At 37.7% G+C, this 11,173-nt stretch overlaps 1 pseudogene; it reads right to left on the bottom strand.

Annotated features, from left to right (window-relative positions):
• Window positions 1-3,895: 3,895 nt before the first annotated feature.
• Window positions 3,896-5,092, bottom strand: LOC131253729 (uncharacterized mitochondrial protein AtMg00810-like; annotated as a pseudogene).
• Between the last annotated feature and the right edge of the window lie 6,081 nt (window positions 5,093-11,173).

Here is an 11,173-nt window from a genome sequence, read left to right as displayed (position 1 = left end):
TGAAATAAAATTAGTAAGTTTTAACTTAACCCTAAATTGACCCCATAAAATGATTGAGTTTTAAGGCCCTTTGATAGTTAAATAACCTTTTGTGATTGGGCAGGTGTAGAGTACATCAATCACTTTCTACTGATATTTTATATGCTTGAAATAGATAACTAGTCATAAAGTTATGGTAGTTGAAAATTATGACATTAAAATTATTGGATTTTGCAGAGCCTTTTGGGTGACTAACCTTGGGTGATTGATAAGGGTGTAGATCTCATTAATAAATGGATAACTGGTTACAAAGTAATAGTTATTTCTACAGTGCACGTTTAGTCATTTTGGCCAAATTAGCTGCATAACACCGTTTTATGAGTATGTACTTTCGGTGCACGTTTAGTCATTTTGGCCAAATTAGCTGCCTATGTACTTTCATCAGCTAATACCGTTTTATGAGTGTGTACTTTCATCTCTTATGCATGCATCTTTAATTAGTCATTTTGGCCAAATTAGCTGCATAACACCGTTTTATGAGTATGTACTTTCATCAGCTAATACCGTTTTATGAGTATGTACTTTCATCTACTTTCATCAGCTAATACCGTTTTATGAGTATGTACTTTCATCAGCTAATACCATTTTATGAGTATGTACTTTCATCTCTTATGCATGCATCTTTAAATAGCGCTTTGACTCTTGAATATTTCAAAATAATACTCTACTTTTGAATATTTTAAAATAACACCTTAACTTTTTTACCCCTTGTCTTTTGAGCGTCTTTTTATAACACCTAACTTAATTTTGGGTATTTTAAAGTAGTACCTTGTCGTTTGAGTATTTGAAAGGAATTCATATTTTGAGTATATATATATATATATATATATATATATATATATATATATATATATATATATATATATATATATTTTAAATAACATCTTAATGTTTGAGTATTATGAAGTAGCACCTTGCCTTTCGAGTATTTGAAATAACACCCTAACTTAGAGTAATTGCAAAGAATTCCCTAGCTTCCAATCATTTCAAATAAAACCCTAGGTTTTAAGTATTCTTTGAGTTAACATTGTCTTTGAGTATTTATGTTAAACCTAAGATTTTGGATTATTTTTAAATAACATCCTATCTTTTAAGCATTTTCAACTAACATCCTATCTTTAGAGTATTTATATAATATCATATGTTTGAGTATTTGAAAATAAGGCTATCTTTAAAATAACACTCTACCTATTATTTTAAAGGGAATTTTATAAAATGGTAATTCATTAATAATATGGTATTTACATCCCAATACCTTTAATTTTTAATTAAGTTTTCACTAAGCTACCTCACTAATCAAGTTATTATCATATGGGTACCTTCCGTTAGTTTTCTCTAACATTCGTTCATTTAGTGCATAAAATTAATGAGATTGGTTAATGAGAGTTAAATAGGTACCTAGACGTAAATATATGTCATTATTAAATTTATTTATTTTTAAGGGAAAAAGTCCCTGTAGTGCGATTGTAGCCGATTACATACTAACAGAGACGTGGTTATTGGTCGAAGTTTTGTGGGACCCACTATAGTATGTCTACGTGTGAATACTGGAAATAGTGTTCACAAATCCAGTCAATTCATTTTGTGTGTCCCACTTGGATGAGGGGTTAGACCAAGTTTCAGACACATCCAAATTTTAGGTGGGCCCCACCAAGGGATTTTGTATGTTTTAGGCATGTCATCACATGATTTTATATGGTATGTCTTACCTGAGTTCCTTATACGGCTGATTTTTGGGATATCACATAATTTAAAGGGGCCCTATCAAATGCACGGTTTTGATGTTCAACACGCATCACGGCGGGGCCCACACAGCTCGACCTCATGGTAAGTTCGCATGAGCTCCACAACATATATATATATATATATATATATATATATATATATATATATATATATATATAAAATATGAAAACGTTCTCTATGGTCGAGCTCATGGGAACTCCCCATGAGGTTGGGCTGTGTGGGCCACACCATGATGTATGTCAAACATCAACACCATGCATTTGATGGGTCCCCTTTAAATTATGGGATATCCCAAAAATCAACCGTATACGGAACTCAAGTGAGCCATACCATATAAAATCATGTGAAGACATGCCTAAAACATATAAAAGCACTTGGTGGGGCCCACCTGAAATTTGGATGCATCTGAAACTTGGTTGACCCCTCATCCAAGTGGGACACACATAATGGATAGGATGGATTTGTGAACCACATCTCGGTGGGCCCAAAAAATGATTATGAAAGTTTTAATGGAGGGTAACCCCTCTCAACTTTTGTATGTGGTGTGGCCCACAAAAGTCACAGATTGACTTGGTTTTTAAGCCTTAGGCCCACTATAGAATGCTACATCTGACTGAAGGGGTAGATGTTCGACATACATCATGGTGGGGCCCACACTCGACCTCATGGGGAGTTCCCATGAGCTCGACCGTATAGAACCTTTATATATATATATATATATATATATATATATATATATATATATATATATATATATATATATATATATATATATATATATATATATATATATATATAAACAAAGAAAGATGCAATGCCCAAATAAAGCCTTTGATCAATTTGAGCTTATTATGCAGCCAAGGTTCCAATTGGCTCAGATTGAGCTAATGGAAGATCAAGACCTTGCTCTCTTGATAAATGTTTTAGACAATATTAAGGGTCCAATTGGACTGCAGGACACATGCAATTGGGCCCACAAATCCAATCAAATGGCTCTGGTCGACAAAGCAGTTCGAACTGTGGGGCCCACAAGTCTTAACTGATTGATTTCTATTTTATTTTATTTTTGGGTTTTCCACAAACCATATGCGATAGAAAAGGTTTGTACAATCATACAAGTTCAACAGTCCCATACGGTTGTGTATATTGGTGATTTATTGTATGTTTTGGACTCTTGAATTGGTTTCCAAAGTCTGCTTGTTTCTTTTTAACCACATGATTTGCATGGTTATGTGAAAAGCACGAGTCTAGAGCACTTTGTAACTTACTGACTTATGATAATGTGTTACAATTGGGCATTAAACTTTTTAGGAGTTGAATTATGTTATCTTTAAAAGATCGATAGCAAGTAATATTGCTTGGATGAAGCAAGTTGTTGTTACCGTTATTCACTCTAAGCAAGCACTGAACAGTATGAGTAGGCCCTTGGGTCAATAAATTCAAAAGATCCCCCAAAAATACACTAAGATAGGCCACCCCACTGGGAACAATGTAGAATTGCACTTAAACCTGTTGCACATGAATATGGTATCGAGGTTCTATTTTGTAGAGATGGTTGAGATGAGGTGATGTGGCTGATCGAAAATCCCAATTGCCTAGTTTTTAATCATGTTTGAGAGTTTAGGCTTTGAATTTGGGCTGTCTTCATATAATTCAAATAGTTTATTTAATGTTTCTCAACTTGTATGGTAGATGGATGGCAAATAAAATCTTCACACATGATTGATATATTCAATCGAAGAGATTTTTAGGTCATCTCGCGTTAGAGATGTCAATGGGTACATGGACCCATGGGTTTGGGTACCTGTTGGACCTGGCACAATTTTAACGGGTCTAGGTCCCATAGATATATTTGAATAGGTCAGGACTGAAGAAATAAAGAGAAAGAGAGAGATTGTCATAGAAATTCTATATTTTAATGTGTGTATAAACTATACAAAGATGGCCTATTTATATGTGAATAAGGCCAAACAATTATAAAAGGACAATAAATACAAAGAATAATATCGTAATATGCCAAAGAATATTATTGTAATATTCTGACACATGTATGGTAAGAAGATCACACAAAGTTTGGTAACAAGATTACACAATATTCTAACATCCCTCCTCAAACTCGAGATGATAAAGTCAACTTGAGTTTGGAAACACGATCACGTAGTCGACCAGGTGGATGAGACTTCGTGAAAATATCGGCAAGTTGATCCTCGGAGGAAATGGATCGAAGATGTAGTGTACCCTGCTGGAGGTGGTGCCGAATGAAGTGGCAGTCAATCTCGATATGCTTGGTCCGCTCATGAAAAACATCATTGTGAGCAATCTGAATGGCACTCCGATTATCACAATAAAGAGGGGAATTAGTCGGCTGAGAAACACCCATGTCTGTCAAAAGTCATCGTAGCCACAAAAGTTCAGCTGTACTATCAACAAGTGCACGATACTCAACCCCAGTACTAGATCGGTCTGTTTCTTGCTGCGCCAAGAAATGAGAGAAGTACCAAGTAAAAAGGCAATGATCCGTAGTGGAGCGATGATCGGTAGGATCACCGGCCCAGTCAGCATCAGAATAAGAGTGGAGCTCCAGAGATGAGTGCGATGAAAAGTGAAGACCATGAAACAAAGTCCCCTTGACATAACGCAAGATACGAAGAACGACAACATAGTGAGTAGAGCGTGGTGCACTCATAAACTGACTAACCAGGTGAACAACATAGGAAATGTCTGGGAGAGTAACTGTGAGATAGATGAGACTACCGACCAATTGTCTATATAGAGTAGTATTTGGAAGAGATTCACAGTCAGTAGCAAGAAGTTTAACATTACATTCAAGAGGAGAAGTGCACGTTTTGTTGTCAATCAAGCCTGCTTTGGAAAGCAAGTCAGAAGCATACTTAGCCTTAGATAGATAATAACCATCTGAGCCTGAAGTCACCTCAAGACCAAAGAAGTAGTTAAGCTGCCCTAAGTCCTTCATCTCAAAATTTTGACTCAGAAAGCGCTGAAGATCTCGAATACCAGAGAGATCATCCCCTGTGATGATCATGTCATAAACATAAAGAAGGATAAGAATAGTACCAGCACCAGTAGTCTGAAGAAACAGTGCAAAGTCATATGCACTAGGGACAAAGTCCTGTTGAGCAACAACAGAACTAAATTTGGCAAACCAGGCTCGAGGGGCCTGTTTGAGACCATAAAGAGCACGACGAAGACGACAGACTTTGTGAGGAGGATGGTCATAGACAGGTGGTGGATGCATATAAACTTCCTCAGCAAGATCACCATTCAAGAAGGCATTTTTGACATCCATTTAAAAAAGTTGCCAATAACGCACAACAACTACTGCAAGAAAGATCTAACAGAGGTAAGTCGAGCAGCAGGAGTAAAAGTCTCCTCATAGGTAATACCATACTCCTAAGAGAAACCCTTCGCAACAAGGCGAGCTTTGTATCGTTCCACTGATCCATCTGCCCAAGTCTTGATTTTGTAAACCCACTTACATCCAACTACAAACTTTCCGGAAGGCAAATCCACTAGGTTCCAAGTATGAGTTTTGGTAAGAGCATCTAATTCATCAGACATAGCTTTCTGCCAAAGAGGGTCAGTACTAGCCTCATGATAAGTGTGAGGTTCGTAAAAAGTAGCAAGGGCATAAAAACAATGATAGTCTTGAAGATGAGAAGGAGTGGCTCTTACTCTAGTGGAGTAACAAAGTGCAGGTACTTGGACAGGCTCAGGAGCAGTTGATGTAGCAGGAGGATCAGCAGACGTGTCAGTTGGATCAGGAGCAGCCGAAGAAAGAACGTCTGAGGAACTTAGCATCTCTGCAGAGGAGTCAGGTACTAAAGCAATAAATGGATCAATAAAAATAGGAGCATAACTAGAAGAGGATTGTGGAAAAGGAGAAAGACTCGTAAACATCTTATGTTCTCAAAACTCCACATGACGAGAAATACGAAGACGTTTAGCTATGGGATTATAGCAACGATAACCTTTCTGAGTGAGACCATAACCAAGAAGGCAACAGAGTCTGGATCGTGGTTCAAGTTTGGTGCATTCATGTGTAGGAAGAGTGACAAAACAGACACAACCAAAAACTCGAAGCAAGGAATAGTTAGAGACTATACTATGCAGAAGCTCAAAAGGAGTTTTATTGTGGATGGTAGATGAGGGAACACGATTGATAGTGTAGACAGCAGTGAGAGCAGCTTCACCCCAAAAGCGTTCTGGAAGAGAAGCAAAAATGAGAAGTGCTCTTACCGTATCTAGAATATGACGATATTTACGTTCTGCTCGACCATTCTGTTGAGAGGTGTAGGGACAAGAATGATGAGAGACTGTTCCATTTTGTTGTAAAAGGGTAAGAAAAGATTTATCTTTGTATTTCATAGCATTATCTGAATGAAAAATTTTAATGGTATAAAAAAATTGAGTATATACCATTTTGTGAAAATTATGGTAAACATTTTTGAGTTCAGACCGATGCCGTAAAAGATAAATCCAAGTATAACGACTATAATCATCTACAAAGATAACAAAATGCCGATATCCCTCTTCAGTTGGAATCGGGGCGGGACCCCAAATATCATAATGGACTAAGTCAAAAGGTGTAGAAGAAAAAGATTCACTTTTATTAAAGGATAGATGTGTCTATTTTCCAAGACGACATAAAACACAATCAAAAACTGAAAATTAACTGACCCTGAGAGTCTAAGAACTGGACACGTGGAAGCGAGGCATGACCCAATCGGGGGTGTCATAAACTGGAAGTGACGGTGACAGCAGCCATGGAAGTGGTTGTTGAAGAAGGAAGCTGCAGATATGAGAGCTCAAAAAGACATCCAACTTTACGGCCTGTCCCAAGTAGTTGACCTGTCTGTGAATCCTGTACATCAACACCCTTGTTAGAGAATTTCAGTTCAAGACCTAACTCACATAGTTGTCCAACGGAAAGAAGGTTTAAAGATAACTGAGGAACAAGGTAAGTATCGCCAACAGATAAATTAGGGGTAGAAATAGACCCTATATGACTAACAGACATATGGGAACCATCGGCAGTGTATATGACACTATTAGGAGAGAGAGTAGTTTTATGGGAGAAGATGGTGGAATCAGATGTCATGTGATTACAACAAGCAGAGTCTATAAACCACTGGGATTTACCTGGGGTGACAGACATGACAGTTAAGGATTGAGACAAAACCTGGTGAATTAAGTCCTTCACGTCAGCTGCAATAAGAGAAGTGAACTGAGGTAGAGTCTCAAGTATAGGAGGATCAGATGAAGCGACCGCAGCTGTCTGTTGGGATGCTCTTTTTTGCTTAGAATACTGGAACTTGCGGCGTTCATCGATGGTATGACCAGTTCGTTTATATCACTTGCAAAAACTAGGCTTGGGGGTGGATTGAGAGGAAGAACGTCCAGTAGAAGACTGAAAAGCACCATGAGAAGCGGTGGTCATAACCATGTCAGAAGATTGTATCCTCATAGTGGAACGTCGAGTTTCTTCAGAGATGAGTTCAGCAACTACAACATCTAATGTTGGAAGTGGCTGATGGTGAAGAAGAGAAGCTCGAGTAGATTCAAAATCATCTTGAAGAGCCATCATAAAGTGCATAAACTTCCATCGATCAAGCCAAGTGGCAAATGTTTGAATGTCTTTAGAACATTCCAACTTAGGGTCTGCGGCAGATAATTATTCACAAAGATGATTAGTTTGAGAATAAAAATCAGCAATAGACTGACCTCGGTTTTAACGCATCTGATAGAGTTTAGCTTCCAGTTGAAACTCCAATGAAGCATCATAGGTGCAGTTGTATCTTTTTGCCAGAAAGTCCCAAGCAACTTTAGCATTCCCAAGTCGTGGAAGAAAACTATTGATGGATGGAACGGAAGTGTTGATGAACCAAGACAGAATTTTGTAATGAATACTTTCCCATTCTTCCAGACGAGATGCAAAGGCATCGTCTTTCTCACCGTCTCTCGACGTAGGTTGAGGGACTGCTCCAGTCACATAACGCCATAATCGACGTCCTTTTAAAAAGACTTATATATTTTGAGCCCACAGACTATAATTGGATCCATCCAATATAAGATCAATAGGACGGACAATTGAATCAAGACTCGAGGCAGATGGAGACATATTGAAGGTGGCGTAAGCTGGCAGATGAAGGAGGAGATAGGCGGAGATCTTTTACGGGAGGAAAGTTCCGTACCTTGCGAATTTGTTTCTAGACGTAAAGTTCTAGATCGGACTGCAAAAAAAGCGAAAAAGAACTCCAAACAACCGTTACCTTCACAAAGAGAGAGCACCGGAAATTCGCCAGAGAAAAAATTTTTTTATAGGCCACAAGAATGTGGCTTTGATACCATGAAGAAATAAAGAGAAAGAGAGAGATTGTCGTAGAAATTCCGTATGTCAATGTGTGTATAAACTATACAAAGAGGGCCTATTTATATGTGAATGAGGCCAAACAATTATAGAAGGACAATAAATGCAAAGAATATTATCGTAATATGCCAAAAAATATTATTGTAATATTCTGGCACATGTATGGTAACAAGATCACACGATATTCTAACAAGGACATATTTCATTTCCTCTTCCTTTCTTTAAAAAATTTAAGTACTAATCATTAACGATAAGAATTGGGCTTTTGGCATGGCTTTATCATTATGCAGATGTTCTAAGCTTATTTAGATGGATATATGACCAAACTGAAGAGTATGTCAATAGTCAGCTGAAAAATAAACATGGTGGCACTTTCATCCAAGGGAATAATGGTAACATAGGTCCATTTTTATTACTAAATGTGATTTTTTACTTTTGATTGATGAGGGATGGGGACAAAGGATTGATGACTCACCCAAGTCACATGCAATTCATCAGTCGTCTCAACTAAAATCTAAACCAAATGTGTCAGTTGGAGTTGCCGAGTTAAAACACAATGATGCCGGCATTTGTTTTTTGTTGATGTAGTTCTTTAGTACAATTTTTTTTTTTACACCCACACCACACACCACGTAGGCACTTGATGCCAAGTAACCAGCATATGTATGTGGATCCTTAGGGCCTGTTTGTTAACGCTGATTTTTTGTACTTAATGCAGAATTTGGAAAATATTCCATGTTTAGTGGTGTTTGTTAATGCATGGGAAGGAAAGCGCTCCACGATTTTATATCCGTGATGGGAGTCTAGCTTAATGGAGATTTATGTTATACACATCCTGAATTTTAACATGGGGAGCCCACCATGATTTATGTGTTTCATCCATTCCATTCATCCATTTTTAAAGATCATTTTAGGGCTTTATACCAAAAATGAGAGAAATATAAATCTTAGTTGGACCACACCACAAGAAAACAATAGTGATTGGATATCCACCATTGAAATTCTCCTAAGGCCCAATGTACTGTTTATTTGACATCCAATCTATTGATTAGATCATATAGACCTAGATGAATGGAAAAAACAAAGATCAGCTTGATCCAAAACTTTTATGGCCCCCAAAAAGTTTTTAATGGTCGACGTTCATTCAACATTGTTTTCCTGTAATGTGGTCCACTTGAGATTGGGATGTACCTCATTTTTGGTCTCATGCCATAAAATGATCTAGAAACATAGATGGCCGGCATGGATGAAACACATACATCATGGTGAGGCCCACATAGCACTGACCACCAGGTGGCACATCACCAAGTTTTGTGCCCCCTATGATGTATGTGGGCCCACTATGATGTATGTCATTTATCTACACCATCCATCTATTTGGCGATTTAATTTTAGGGTATGAGTTAAATGATGAACCAGATCCAAATATGTAGTTGACCCCACCACAACAAACAGTGGGGAGATTGATGCCAATGGTTGAAACCTTGTTAAGGCTCACTGTGATTTTTATTTGAAATACAACCTGTTCACAAGTTAACACTGACATGAAAGAAGGGAAAAACAAATATCAGCTTGATTAAAAACTTTTAGACCTATATAAGTTTTTAATGGTGGGTGTCACTCTCCCCACTGTTTTCTGTGGTGAGGTTCAACGGAGCTTTGGATTTGACTCATTCTTTAAATCTTCATCTAAAATTATATTTCCAAATGGATGGACGGCGTGGATACAAAACATACATCATGATGGGGCCCACATAACTTGGTGACATCACTTCGTTAGTGAGTCTCACTACTCAACCGGATGCGGATTAGCTGGTGTACCTCACACTAGCTATATAGCTACTTTATTGACGTTAGCAAGTTCTGTGGGTCCCATCATGAGGTATGTCCAAACCGTCCATCCATTTTGCGAGCTCGTATTAAGGCTTGAGACAAACCAACCAATCTGCGTCCTACTTACACAATTAGCTACGGGAAGGTTGAATAGTAATATTCGCTACCGAAGTGACATCATCAAGTTCCATGGGCCCACTGTGATGTATGTGGGCCCACTATGATGTATGTGCTTTATCTACACGGTCCATCTATTTGGAGATTTAATTTTAGAGTATGAGTTAAAGAATGAGGCAAATCCAAATATATAGTTGACCCCACCACAAAAAACAGTGGCGAGATTGATGCCTACCATTGAAACCTTCTTAAGCCTCACCGCGATTTTTATTTGAGATCCAACCTGTTCACAAGTTAACACACACATGAAAGAAGGGAAAAAACAAATATCAGCTTGATCAAAAACTTTTGTAGCCTATTTAAGTTTTTAATGGTGGGCATCATTCTCCCCACTGTTTTCTTTGGTGAGGTCCACTGGAGCTTTGGATTTGACTCAATCGTTGGATCTTTCCGTAAAATTATATTTCCAAATGGATGTACGGTGTGTATATAAAACATACATCATGATGGGCCCACATAACTTGGTGATGTAACTTCGCGAGTCTCACCACTCAACCTATCATATCCAATGGCTGATGGTCGGTGCTATGTGGGCCCTACCATGATGTATGTTTTTCATCCATGCAGTCCATCTATGTTTCTAGATCATTTTATGGTATGAGACCAAAAATGAGGTATATCGCAATCTCAAGTGGACCACATTACAGGAAAACAATGTTGAATGAACGTCGACCATTAAAAACTTTTTGGGGGCCATAAAAGTTTTGGATCAAGCTGATCTTTGTTTTTTCCATTCATCTAGGTCTATATGACCTAATCAACATATTGGATGTCAAATAAACAGTACATTGGGCCTTAAGAGAATTTTAATGGTGGATATCCAATCACTATTGTTTTCCTGTGGTATTGTCCACCTGAGATTTATATTCCTCTCATTTTTGGTATAAAGCCCTAAAATGATCTTTAAAAATGGATGAATGGAATGGATGAAACACATAAATCATGGTGGGGTATACAGAAGTTTCACTAAAAGTAACAATTTAAAGAGAA

Source organism: Magnolia sinica, chromosome 8, assembly GCF_029962835.1.
Source record: "Magnolia sinica isolate HGM2019 chromosome 8, MsV1, whole genome shotgun sequence".
Classification (NCBI taxonomy): Eukaryota; Viridiplantae; Streptophyta; class Magnoliopsida; order Magnoliales; family Magnoliaceae; genus Magnolia; species Magnolia sinica.
This window is presented reverse-complemented; position numbering and strand designations above follow the sequence as displayed.